Here is a 14,313-nt window from a genome sequence, read left to right as displayed (position 1 = left end):
TGATAATATCGAACGCATTCGCAATACCCTTACTTTTAATAATATAGTCCGTAAAGTTAAGAGCCATTTCGAAAATAAGAGTATAAAGTAATTCTATTTGCACTGTTAGAACAGAACAACGCTCTAATTAACCATCGCGAAACATCCTGATAAGTCAAAGTTAGAATGCCTTAATATCCTATTAGAGGAACTTCAATGCCTACATTATGGTCTTTTTCCCCCCTTTATAGCTAATATAGAGCTTTATCGGTAAGTGCTTAACGCTATAAGGAATACCCCTGAGTGTAGCCAGGCCTTATACCGTTATGCCCCTATATTCGAAGGCCTTGCCGTTAACCTACGGCGATCCCTTTCTATCTACGAGTCGATCCATACAAATTAATAGCATTATTTCCTTTAATAATAATATTACAATACTGACGATATTGATGACAATATGGCGCTATTCACAGACCGTAGATATAGTCAATCCCACAACCGGTATTAATGCCCCTAATGATACGGACCCCCTTAACGCCGCTTTTAATAATAGAATCGTGCCCTTCTAGATAGACCCCATTAAAAACGTTACTTTATTTATAATAAAATAAGGTATTAGTCATCTAACCACTCTGCTAAAGAGCAATAAGAATCAAAGGACTAATAGATAAAGAACTAATCCTACCATACTGCCCCTAATAATAAGAAATTCCGTATTTTCTTATAGGAATATGAAGAGCCTGGCCCCTAAGGCCTCGAAGAAGAAGAGGCTAACCTTAATAATATTATCAGTAATATCGAGGTAATAATAGCAGGGGACATATAATAGGATGCAGAGAATACTGCCACACCGCAAATCACAGCCACTTAGTATTTCCAAGCCCCTACGAAAGTAGAACCGTTATTATCTATTAAGATATTACAGGCCCTATAAGATGAATTATACCGATACGCCTTTTTATAAATTGACCCCTTCTGAATGCCCTTACTAAACCGTAATTCTGCCTTTCTAGAAGAAGAACGCTATAGCGACTATACCTTCTATGGAATCCTACTAGATACCGGCGCCTCCGGCCTATCAACAGTAGGTCTAGGTTAAGCAAAGGCTCTAATGCGATTAATAAAGACCCTAACCATCGAGATAACTAATAAAAAGCATATAATGAATTTTAGAGCAGGCTCTACTATATCTTCTAGTATACTAAATATCCCGATAATATTTAGCAATATCCCCTTCTACGTTCTTAATAGTGGCACCCCCTTTCTCTATTCTATTACGGATATAGATAGGATAGGCGTAAAGCTAGATAATATTGATAACCTATTAATCCAAAGGAATATTAAGGTCCCAATTATTAGGAAATAGGGACATCTATAGTAGACTCTTAATGCCATGGATACTATAGCCTTCTATTTATCGTTATAAGAAATCCGTCAGCTTTATTATCGATTTAGGCACCCCTCTATTAATAGGCTTACTAAACTACTTTAGCGGGCTGGATATAATAATAATATTGACCGTAATATTATCGAGAGGATCACCTATATATGCCATTAATACTAGATAAATGCAAAGGCACCTAGCCGATTTAAATTCACGCTTAAGGATAACGATACTAGCTAATTCAATTACGAAATTATCGTCGATATCCTTTATATTAATAATCGGCCGGTATTATATATTATGGATACCATAATAAGCTTCTAGGCAGCTAGATTCCTTAATCTATAAAGACAGAAAGCCCGAGACGTTTAGAATACCCTTAAAGAATGCTAGATTAATACTTACCTTAGCCTACCAGATTAGATAGTCTATAATACCGGTCCAAATTTCGCTTCCGCTAAATTCTGTCATAATACCTAGCTTTTATCTATCAATATAGATGAAATTCCTATAGAAGCCTACAATAGCATTAGTAAGATCGAGAGATATTACGCCCTCTTACGCAGAGCCTATATAATTATCAATAATAAAATAGGCGACCTAATAATAAAAGAATAGAAATTATAGCTCGCTATAAAGGCTATTAACGACTTAGCTAGACCTAATAGTCTAATGCCTACATTATTAGTCTTTAGAGTATATCCTCGACTTATAGATGATTTACCCCCTAGCTTATTAGTATTATAATACGCCTTAATATTACGAAAGGCTACTAATAAAGCTAGGAAATATCTCGTAAGGCGTTAGGTCCGCAATGCCTTTAACTAATAGAACGGCCCTAATATACAGCCTATCTACCGACTACCCTTATAATCTAATATATAGGTATAGCGAGAGAAAGGTAGCTGGCATAGGCTGTACCGGCTAATCAGCCTCGATAGTAAGACCTGCATTATATAAATGCTATATAGCCCCGTTAAGTTCCGGTCAACGGTCGTCAAACCTTATAACTACGACCTTAATAGTGATCCTACTACTAATAATCCCGAAGATATCGTCTATAATGAAGGCCTGGCCCGCCCTGGCAGGCTAGAAGTTAGGATCCCGGCTATAGCCGCACCTCTAGCCGCGATATTATTGCTAACCCCTGACCCAGCTAAGATACCGGCGTTACGGCTAGTATCACTATCACCAGTAAGGGTAGCATCCGACGTTATAATTAATAAGGACCAAAAAGAGGCTTTCATTAATACTATCGCTTCTAATACCGTTATTAATATCTCTTTCCTAACCGTAAAAGAGTAAGCCAACCTATAGCTTACTAGTTAATTACGCCGGGAAGGGAAGATAATAACCCTAAGAGCCCCCTTCGAACAGTCTAACCGTATAAAGATAGAAGCGTTATAAGCCCGCGATATATTCCGATTTATTACCTTTAATATCGGTAAATATAGAGCCCAACATCTCTTTAACTTATATATAGTATAAGAGATTAAGGGTAAAGGCATAGATACCCCGTATGAGAAGTCTAGGCTTATTATATAGGGTTATAGTGATAACGAGAAGCGATTAATATTAACTTAATCCCCTATAATTTAATAGGCGAGTCAACGGCTATTAATATTAATAGCCCTATTACTATAATAATCTTACGGCCTCTTCTTTTAGATATAGGACATCATACAGGCTTACGTATAGTTATTAACTACCCTCAATAGATCGATTATCGCTAAGCTACCTAAGTAGATAGCGCATTAATACCCCAATAATACTATTATAGAAGTAGTAAAGCCACTATACGGAATAGCTGAGGCAGGCACCTATTAGTAGGCGACATACTTCCGGCACCATCGCGAGAAGTTGGGCATAACCATATCAACTTATGACCCCTATTTGCTAATATCCGCCGGTAATGATGATACTGACCGTACTAATGCTCCTGACCGTAATACTACTATATGCTTCGGTATTGTGGGTATACAGACTAATAATACCCTCGGCTTAAGTGATAATGCCTTCTTCTAACGGGAAGAATTAGAGCTTACTAAAGCAGGCTTTAACGCCAAGCCCAAGACGAAGCTATTACTAACCGTGCCCCTAATATTTAATAGATGCATACTAACGGCCACTTCCGACGGCATAATAACGTTATGCCAGAAAGGTTAAAGTAAGAAGATCGCGACTATCGATAAGAATACGCCTATAGTATAGCGTAATTATATCGAATAACGCGCTTACGGCGCTTATATAGCTATGGTCTGCCAGCCCGAGGCGTCTTTTGACCTATCTATCGCAGTATAACACTAGCAACCTAACCCTAAGGATATCGCGAGATTGAATAAGCGCCTTTAATAGTAATACGATAACCAGGATCGTGGCTTATAGTATATTAATCTGGCCTTTGCTATAGCTAAACTCTTTGTATTTATTGACGGATCTTTTGCTAACAATAAAGATTTGAGCTCCCAGATTAGCTATATAATTATGCTAGGGAATGAAGAGGATAACCCTACAGATAACGCCTTCCTACTAACCGGTAATATCGTCACTTATAGCTCTACAAAAAGTAAATATATAATACGTAGTGCACTCGCTTCGGAGCTGTATAGTATGGTACAAGGGGTCGATATCGCATATGCGATAGGTACGACCCTCAATATGATTACTAGTAGGTTGGGACTACCAAAGATTCCTATAGTGGTATGTATAGATTCTTTTTCGCTGTACGAATGCCTTATTAAGCTAGGCACCACGAAAGAGAAGAGGCTTATAATAGATATTATAGCCTTGCGATAGTCATATAAGCGCCGGGAAATCTATAAGATTTGCTGGATTAATAGGAATAATAACCTTGCCGATATAATAACCAAGGGAACGCTAAATAAAGCCCTTAAGACCTTTATCGACCAAAATAGGGTTGTAATATATATAGAAGGGTAGGTAAAGAGGCCGGTCAATATCTGACTGCATTTGGAAGGTATTGGTGATATTATGGGTGGCAAGTGTGTGGATTTTCCTATATTCAATATTATGTATAATACTGCCCCTTTTTCTGCCCCTTTGTTTTGGCTGCGATATTCAATATACCGGCTGTACGGTATAATGCTGCGGCGCGATAATATTATCGGCGGCATAACCTGCCGAGACCGCGCCGCACTTTTCTTTCTATATGTGCGCCTTACATCCTAGCGATTCCGATGTTTGCTTCTATAAAAAGAGAAGCTGCCAGTGTCGGAATCGCTATCGTAAGGTGCCCAATTGGGCACATTACGACGGATGTGCCGCGCACACCCGATGCGCACGATGTGGCCACTTTGGCCCCTTTTGCCCCTTTACCCCTGAGCCCGGTAGGGCACGCGGGCAGCCCGGCCCGACTGCGCCGATGCACGTGACAGCGGCACGCACAAAAAGGCTACATCGTGTAATTACCCTCTTTTGCTTCCTTTCTTTCCTTTGAGATATTCAGTCATTAGTAAAGTCAATAAATCCCTTACTTGGTGACCTCACGGTATATGATACTACGCGCGCGACCCTACGTATAACTGGGTACCCCGAGTTTATATCAACAAGTATCGGAATCGCTGTCGCAAGGTGCCCAATTGGGCACATTGCGACGGATATGCCGCGCACACCCGATGCGCACGATATGGCCACTTTAGCCCCTTTTGCCCCTTTACCCCTGAGCCCGGTAGGGCACGCGGGCAGCCCGGCCCGACTACGCCGATGCACATGACAGCGGCACGCACAAAAAGGCCACATCGTGTAATTACCCTCTTTTGCTTCCTTTCTTTCCTTTGAGATATTCAGTCATTAGTAAAGTCAATAAATCCTTTACTTAGTGACCTCACGGTACATGATACCACGCGCGCGACCCTACGTATAACTGGGTACCCCGAGTTTATATCAATAAGTACAGAGGTTCTAGACACTAGCCTATCTACGGGCGATAGGTAGACTAGCTAGCGTAATAAATTATTATTATTACTAGTAGCTCTATAGGTAGGTACCTATGTACCTACCTTTCCTGCCCTCTCTGCTCTACACATAGTATCACGACTTTAGCCCACGCTATGGCCTCAGAAGCGAATCTTATCATACTGCACTATTCAAGTAGTAGAAAATAACAGAGGGATACCTAATTATATAGAGGGCGCGCGCGGGGCACTAAGGTACCAGGTGATCATAGGTAATACGTCATTGTATGCTTATGATAGGTATGTAGGTAGGTACTTAAGAGAGGAAATAGCTGGCGGCTTCCTGTTCGATTTTTGACGTCTTCGTGTTTACTTACACGAGGAAAAGCACCACTTCACAGCAGCCACAACAACACAAAAACCAAACCTGTGATACCCGCGCCTCTCAAGAGTCGTAATATAGGTCAAGGGTTTTTTGCCGCCCCGGGTCACGGACCTATGACCCACTCTAGGATACAGCCGCGCCGAATACGAAGCCAAAGCCTTCTTAGGGCCCCGGCCTAGGCCGTATTCTGTCTGCAAGGCGCACGGCACGCCAGGCCGCACCCAGGCGCCTTCGGTCCAGCCGGCTAGGCCAGACTGCTGCTCGGCTGGTCGTTGCCGGGTGGAGGGGGAGGAGGGATTCCCACGCTTTTGGCAGGTATATAAACCGGCCGTGTAGACCCTCAGGCGGCACTACTTTCTGCATCACTCGCACAGCAATCCTCACTCGTCCAGACCCCATTCCCATTATCGAACATGAAGACACAGAACCTTCTTCTCGTGCTCGGCGCCGCTCTCAGCACCTTTTCCGTCGCATACGCGGAGCACCCATGCTCAACCTACGACATGGACCATCACACCATACCCAAGTTTTGCCTCGACAACCAGGCGACCTGCTGTACTGACCGTAAGGGCTGCGACGGCACGCCTTTCGCTTCTTGCAATATAAGTTTACTTGCATCTTAACAAATAATCACTTCATACTAATAGTAAATAGGATGGCAGCGTTTGCTGGGTACGAAGCCTGGATTAGACCGACGACTGCTTATATATATATATATTACACTAGCTAAGCTATCTAGGGGGGGGATAAGCCCCTATCTAGCCTAGTGCTAGTACCTCTATGCCTAATCTATATAGGAAACCCGAGTGCCGGGAGGAAAACCTATATACTATCTGTGGTCGATAGTATCCCTTCGGAATTAAAGGGGGTTTATTATGCGTTACGAGGAGGTGTCCTATCGCGCGAGATTAGGTCTGGCGGCAGGGCTGGGAAAGTATAGATGGTGGGCGCGCCTCGATAGGCACGGTGATTTGCCTTAGTAGTCATTAGTTATTAGTTATTAGGCATTGGTTAGGCTCTAGGGTGGGTATAAATCGGAACCGATATAATTAATATTGTTGGGTATAGGAGGCGGCGGTGATATTAGTATCGGGTGGGCGGCGGTATCGCAGTGAGTCGCGCGTTTTGTTATTATTAACTTCGTCTGATGTGGGTTAGGGCAGCTAGCGGATAGTCGAGTGATCTAGTGCGGGTATACAGTAGTATAAAGTCTCCCTTACCTGCCTTACCTTTTTAATTCCTTTCCTTTTCCCTTTTTATTCCTTATTAAAAATTACTAAGAATTTTCCTTTACTTCTCCGCCTTAATTATGCTGTAGTAGTTTTTATGCATCCTTTATTCTTCGATATGCCTACCGTTCTAGAGTTAGGTCCTAGCCTGGCTCGAAAATGGCCGTATCGTCCCTATATATACCGCGGTGCCAATATAGCTGCTTATTATTATAACCAATAAGGTAAGAGGTTCTCTTTAATTATTATTTGTCTTTTTCTAATAATAAATAGGGCTTAGGGGTACTTATTTCGCTTATACTTCGAAGCGGAAGCCTTATTATATCCTAGTGTATAATACTACAAACCGTAAACCAGTAGAGAGTATGCTTGCATTATAGAAGGCCTATACTTACAAGTAGGAAGTAAGTATATCAGTTTGCCGGTATCTTTTAACTTTATAGTTAACTTTAGTAGGTAGACGAAGATGATTACTATAAGGCCTAGTAGGCTACGTATCGATCTATTACGCTAATTACCTTAGTACCTTAAAAGGGTTAAAACGACTTTACCGTTATAATGCGAATAATAGTACCTATAGTCTTAATCTCGCTGCCGGCTGACTTCCTTAGGCTTATTAAGAGAGGGGTTTTGGCTTTAGAGCACGCCTATAGCGGCGAGCCTTAGCCTCTTTTATCGGTCGAGGGACCTTAGCCTCCTACTACTACTGCCGGCGATAGAAGCCCTACTAGTTTTATTATTATATTAGATATCGATAATAAGCCTGCTCTTAGGCCTACTGCTATAGGGGAACCGCTTTATAGCAAGGGGGTCTCGCTAATATAGTCTAAGACTCTTACGATACTATCTTCTAATAAGTTATAATAAGCGGTTACATTTTTAAAGTTTATAAAGTCCTAAGTAGAGTCTTAGCTAATAGCGTCTGCCTTTAGAGCGCTATCTATACCGCTATTAAAGCCTCCCTTGCCTACTATTTAGTTAGTACAGCCTAGGCAAACTAAATTAGTAGTTCTATTGCTATCCTCTCCTTATCCCTATGCTAATACCCTTACCCTTTCCCCTTTTAAGAGGAAGAGGGAGGGGTTAAAGATAATAAAATTGCTTACAAAGGGAATACTAGGTCTAACCGCTAAGGTTAAACGAAAGATATATTTAAGATCTATAGTATCTTTTTCCTTAGGGGGGAAAGGGAAGGGAAAGGGGAAAGCAAAGGTAGCCCTTAATAATAGCTATAGTAATAGAAAGGGTAGTATAGAGTAAATAGGGGTCTAAAGGATTAGGGGTACTAAGAAGATTAGGGGTCTAAGTCTATCGACCGTATAAATAGCTTATATAAAAAGGATATTCTTCCCCTATCTATATAGTTAATTATATTTTTATTTATAATTATCTATATATATATATATAGTCTAGGGTTAGGGTGTAATTATATTGGGTTGCTATTAGAGCTAAAGTCTATATAAGCAGTAAGTGCGATAGCTAAGGTGAACTATTTGAGCTGGCGGGTATTAAGGACCTATTTAATAACCTATTTAGCTAAGTCTTTATTTTTAAGTGCTTAAGTGATATTACACTTATTTAGTATAAGGCGGTTTTAAATATAGAGGGGAGGGTTTCTAAAATAATTATTATATTTTAGGATTATATATTCGATATTTTCTATATTGGGATTATATTAGCAATACGGGTAGTAGATAGATAGGACCTTTATTTTATATAGGAACTTATTAAGGCCTATTTTTTCTATTTTAAGTTGAGTGAGGAGGGAGGATTTATATTTACAAAGGTTTTTATAGAGATCTAGCATTTTCTTTATAGAAGTGAAGTTAGAGGTATATTCGGTAGTAGGGCGGTTCTTTAGTGGATATTATACTTAGGCGAATTATTACTTCGATTACTATCTCTTTATCTATTTAAAAGCTAGGGAGTAAGCGGGGGATAGTTTATTATCCTAAAGTAGAATTGAATCTTTAAGGGCTATATAATTTAGTATTCTATTCTCGATCGGTCGCCTTTATCTATAGGTAGGTCTTTATCGTAGCCGAGTCTAGATAATAGTTGTTGCAAAATGGTGATTCAGAACACTGTTGGAAATGTACTGGATACCGACAGTGGCGTACAAGGCGTTACAGAATAAAACAAAGAGCTAGTTAAAGATTTAAAGCGCATAAGAGGTTGACCAGAGCAAAGATGTCAGGGAAATCTGATTCTAATTGTTGGTGACTATTCTAGCTAGAAAGAGGGAATTTTAGGCATATTTCTACCATCTTGAAAAGTGGTTGAAAATAATGAAAAACCGCAAAAATAGCGAAAAACCCGACGAAAAGTCGGTCTGCCCAACCGTGCCCAATATCCTACCCAATGCCTACCCAACCAAGCCCAGTGGCTTATAGCGGTATGCCGGATGCCCTATAACAGCCTGCCGTACGGGCCGGAAGCCCTATATCGGTCTGCCGTAAATGACCGGTGTAGCGGGTGACTGTATGTAGAAGGCCGAAAGTGCTGGTTTGCCCATTTGGTAATCCCGTAGAAATGCGCCGCCTGTTGTGGGCCCTGTGGCCCGCTGTGACCGGCCGCTGTGGCCGGCTGTGGGGCGCTGTGCCGGTGCCGTGACCGGCGCTGTGGCCCACTGTAATCGGCGTTGTGGGGCGCTATGCCCCACCATAGCGCCTGGTATAGCCACCGCGATATCTCAACGTAGAGACGTCGTACGGTAGCGAGACCAGTACCAAAATACAGCTAAAAAGGCGCTGATTTCAACACCCCCTCTGATTAGTAACATAGCTAATCCTAGCGTTAGAATAAAAGAAAGAAGTCCCGTAAAAAAGAAGAAAAAATTATAGGGATTGCAGCCCTAATAATTGCCGAAATATGGGAAATTTCGGGCTTGGGAGTGGTTTGGTAAGTCTATCCGCAGGCATATCTGTCGTAGGTAAATAAGATATTTTTACCAGGCCACCGTGGGCCTTCTCACGTATATACCGGAATTTAAGCAAGGTATGCTTAGTGCGGGCATACTAATTTAGGTCATTTGCGTTAGAAATAGACCCTTGGTTATCGCAGTATAGTGGTATCGGGCGTTGAATATCGACCTGGATTTCTTTAAATAAATTAGATATCCACTCTACTTCGCGAATCGCTTCAAGTATTGCATCAGACTCGGCTTTAAGCGTTAATAAAACCACAATCGAAGACCGTTTTAACCTCTAGCTAATAGGCCCACCATTCAAGGTAGTAAGATAACCACTAGTAGACTTCGAAGTAAGCCGGCACCTAGCAAAATTACTATCAGAAAATGCAGCTAATACTACGGTAGCTTTAGCGGCTCGGTAACAAATAGCTGTATTTGCTGTACTAGCTAAGTAGCGAAAAGCGCCCTTAGCAGTATTAAGCTATATAGTGGAAGCCTGTTGCATATATCGTGACAGGTATTGCGTTAGAAAGGCAAGGTCAGGTCTTAATATTATTATCAACCACATTGATGTCCCTACTAGCTGCTGGAATAAGTGTTGATTACTAGTATCTAGCGGCGTATCGTCATTAGCCTCAGCAAGTATACCGGGCTGTAGCGGGATTAGATGCGGTCGTGCGTCCTTAAGGTTGAATTTCTTAAGGACTTCCGTAATAAATTGCGATTAATGCAGCTATAATAGGCCCTTTTCTCTATCCCTAATAATCTACACTTCTAGAAAGAAGGAGGCAGGTCCTCGGTCTTCTATAGTATAAACCTTATGGAACTTGGTCTTAAGCTGGTCAATATAGCTCAGATCCGGACCGACAATCAAGCAGTCATCTATATAGGTCACAATAAAGGTATACGTCCCTTTATTATAGAAGACGGCAGCATTAGAAAGTAACGGCTTAAAACCCTTTTGCACTAGAAGGTCTTTTAACCGTAACTGCCACTCGCGAGGGCCTTGTTTTAGCCCATATAAGGCTTTCTTTAATAGTATAACCTGTAATGCAGAGGGGTTATATCTAACCTTAGTAAGTAAGGCTAGAAGTCGACGATACTACTGGTCAGACTATAAGGCTGGGTTAGGTGAGAGTAGGCTTTCTACAAATTCTAAAAAACCAGCTGGAATCTCTATATAAATCGTCTCCAGTAGTTCACTATTTAGAAAGGCATTAATAAAGTCGATCTGCTCTATTTCCCAATTATTTGCAGCAGTAAGAGCAAGGATAATCCTTTATATTGGTGGGATCGAAGTAGAGGCATAGGTCTCCGTAAAGTCTTGCCTAAATACCTGCATAAAGCCTTTAATAACTAATCGTGCCTTATATTTAACCGGGTTATTATTCGCATCTTTCTTTATACGAAAAATAGGCCGGTTGCATAATATCTTCCTACTAGTAGGAATACTAGCCTTTGGTATAAATTGGAAGATATTTAAGTCGATTAATTGCTTAAATTCCGAAAATAAGGCTTTTACCTAGCTATCCTTATGTGGGCTATGTAAGACTTCCTTCTAGCTATTAGGCACACCTTCTAGGGCCCGTTTTGCAGCCTTAATCTTTGCTATACAGCAAATATCGTATATTTGCTGGTAAAAAGTATAGGAAGGGGGGAAATCCTATATGGGAGCCTCTGGGGGGCTGCCTAGGTATCCGAAAATCTAGTCGTTTTTCGGCTAGGTGGGTGGGAAAGCACCCTATTGGTTAGTCTATGGGTTAGACTGTTGGTCAGACTATTGGTTAGTCTGTGGGTTAGACTGTTGGTTAGTCTGTAGGTTAAGTGACCTATAGTATCTATAGCTTAGGATACCTTACACGTCTCGTATCTATAGCTGTATTCTTCCTCTAATTTTACCCCTAGTAGCCCTAACCTGGTATAGCTAAATAGGCACCTTTTTTGATACTCGAAATATTTTCTCTTACGGTCTCTTATTTAAGGCGATATCTGGACTCTCGAATTTTAGATATTCTAGTATAGGCAGCGTTTTACTATAGCGAAATGCTACATTTATTAGGAAGCCGGGCGAAAAGGCAGAATCTATTGTATTGGAAAGTCGCAGAAAATCAGTATGTATGGGGCTTTGAGATTCGGACTATTGAAAATTTGCTATATGGGGCGAGTCAGAATTTTCATATGTGCGGGGTAAGCCTACTTTTGTGATGGATTCGGAAAATCTCGGTGGTTGAGATTCCTAGTGATGAGAGCTTTCTGTATTTCCTAGCATTTGCAGCCTTTTTGTATGGGAAAAGGCTGTATTTTCCTTAGCCGGTGAAAGCGGACCGTTTTACCTAAGCTGAAAAGCTGAGTTAGGCTGAAGCGATTTGGAATTAAAAGATGGCGAATTGCTGGGAAATATTGCAGAGTGCTGTGGCGGGCCAATTGGTAGGCCTATTGGTTGTGGCAGGCCTATTGGTTGTGGTAGGCCTGCTGATTGTGGTGGATCCGTATGCTGTATTAGGCCTATTGGTTGTGGTGGGCCTGTGGGCTATATTGGATCCGTGGCCTGTAGTAGGCCTGTGCCCTCGGCTAAGCCTGAAATAGGCATATTTAGGCGAGGCGATTTTTAAATAGGCTCTTCTAGAGTAATTTAGTCGATGTTTACCCCCTCTAAATTAGAAGGCGGTTGGAAATTAAAAATGCCCTCTAGGCCACTTGAAATAGGGCCTATACCTTTATTTTGGTAGGTGAAAGTAATGAAAGAGGTCTTGGTGACTACCTGGCGATATGGGATGTAGACGAGGTAGGTGCCGTTACCTAGCATAGCTAGTAACCTACCTGACTCGGTCCGGGGGGCCAGCTTGTGGCTGATGACCTGTTTTTCTGGAGGGATTAGCACCTCTACAGCCGCACTAATAGCCCTGAAGCTAGTAAGGTCGGGTAGGTGGTAGTGCGTAATTTCCGGAAAGTCCTTCTTTAATTCCTTAAAAGGTAATGAAAAACGGTTTAAGACTGCTATTAGATTTACTAAGGTAGTAATACTAAGAATTACTGTAGACTAAAGGTAAGAAGGTAACCGAGACTAAAGTATAGTAGCTTTAAGTCGGTTAACGATGACCTATATAGAGCGTTCTGCTAACCTATTTTGCTTATAAATATAAGGGGAAGAGGTTAAAAAATCTATACCCTTAAGAGCTAGCTAGGCTGTAATGACGTCGTTGATTTCCTTGCCACCATTATAGTGGAATTTAATAGCTGATTTGCCGTAGCGATTCCGAAGACCTTAGAAGAACCCCTATAATACTGGGAATACCGTGGGTCCCTCCTTATTAGGTAATAAATATACCTAACGGAAGTGTGATTTCCAGTCAACTAAGATGAGGCAGATAGGGCGTTTGTTGTATAGAAGAGGATTAATTTGGAAAATATTACCCTCTATAATATCTAAATAGTGCATCGGGTCTGGTATAGCCCTTAATGTAAAACGCCGAACTGACTTTACCCTTTTATAGGCGATGCAGTTAAAATCAGAATCCTTTACCTTACTAAGATTAGGTAACCCTGTGGTTGATGCATAGGTTTTCTTTAAAAGTTGGATTCCGATGTGCCTAAGCCGGATATGCTAAAGTCCGGCTAATAATAGCAGCTTTTGATATTCTGTATTAGCAGCTGGTATTGGGGCAGGGTTGAGGGCGACCGGGGCCCTTTATGGTGGTTGGGCTGTATTGGGAATAGCAGCCTCTGTTGGTACTACCGAAAAACTAGGACTAGCTGGTGGGGTAGCTTGCGAATTAGCTAGTGGATGGTCCGAGTCAGCTAGTGGGGTAGGTAAATCCTCTGGCAGGGGATATTCCTCGTATTCTTCTAGGTTAGCTGGGGCGGGTATTTCGACCGAGATATTATGTGAAGCCGGGTGATTTTGGCTGGTATAGTATAAAAACGGCGAATCTACCCCTTTTTGTTGTAAAAAGAAGCCATACTTCTTAAAATTAAGAAGCCTAATGTACTTATTGTTGCTATTAACTAGGCTTTGACTCTGAATACTGCTACGATTTAGATAGTATTTAACGCCGCTAAAGATATTAATATTAAAAGCTGGTATGAAGAGGGCGTTAGTCAGCTCTAAGGTGCCCCACTAAGGTGGGTTAGTAGCCTATAGTACGGTAAAACGCGCTATGCCCCACCCACTGGGCTTGATTGGGCCACCACCTATGCTGATGACTGGTCTATTTCCGGTATAGTATTAGAAGTAGGTAAAATACTTTTTATCGTTAATAATATACATTATAGAACTAGTATTGTAGAGTAAAGAATCTATTGGCGTTTTCCTACCGGATTATGCACTATAGCTGGTAGCTAGGAATTATATATATTCGCGGTCTTAGAAGGAAGAATAGGCTGTCTCATTAGGTGTAAGACTTAGAGTGTTATAATTCCCTAGTACGAAGGAATTAATAGTCTTTTCCTTTTCGTCGGTCTTTTGTGGGGTATCTGCTTTATTAGCTGAATCTTTCTTTTCTTTCTTCTTC

Source organism: Ustilaginoidea virens, chromosome 7 (assembly GCF_000687475.1).
Source record: "Ustilaginoidea virens chromosome 7, complete sequence".
In the NCBI taxonomy this organism is placed as follows: domain Eukaryota; kingdom Fungi; phylum Ascomycota; class Sordariomycetes; order Hypocreales; family Clavicipitaceae; genus Ustilaginoidea; species Ustilaginoidea virens.
The sequence above is the reverse complement of the archived record's forward strand: the minus strand, read 5'-3'. Positions refer to the sequence as shown.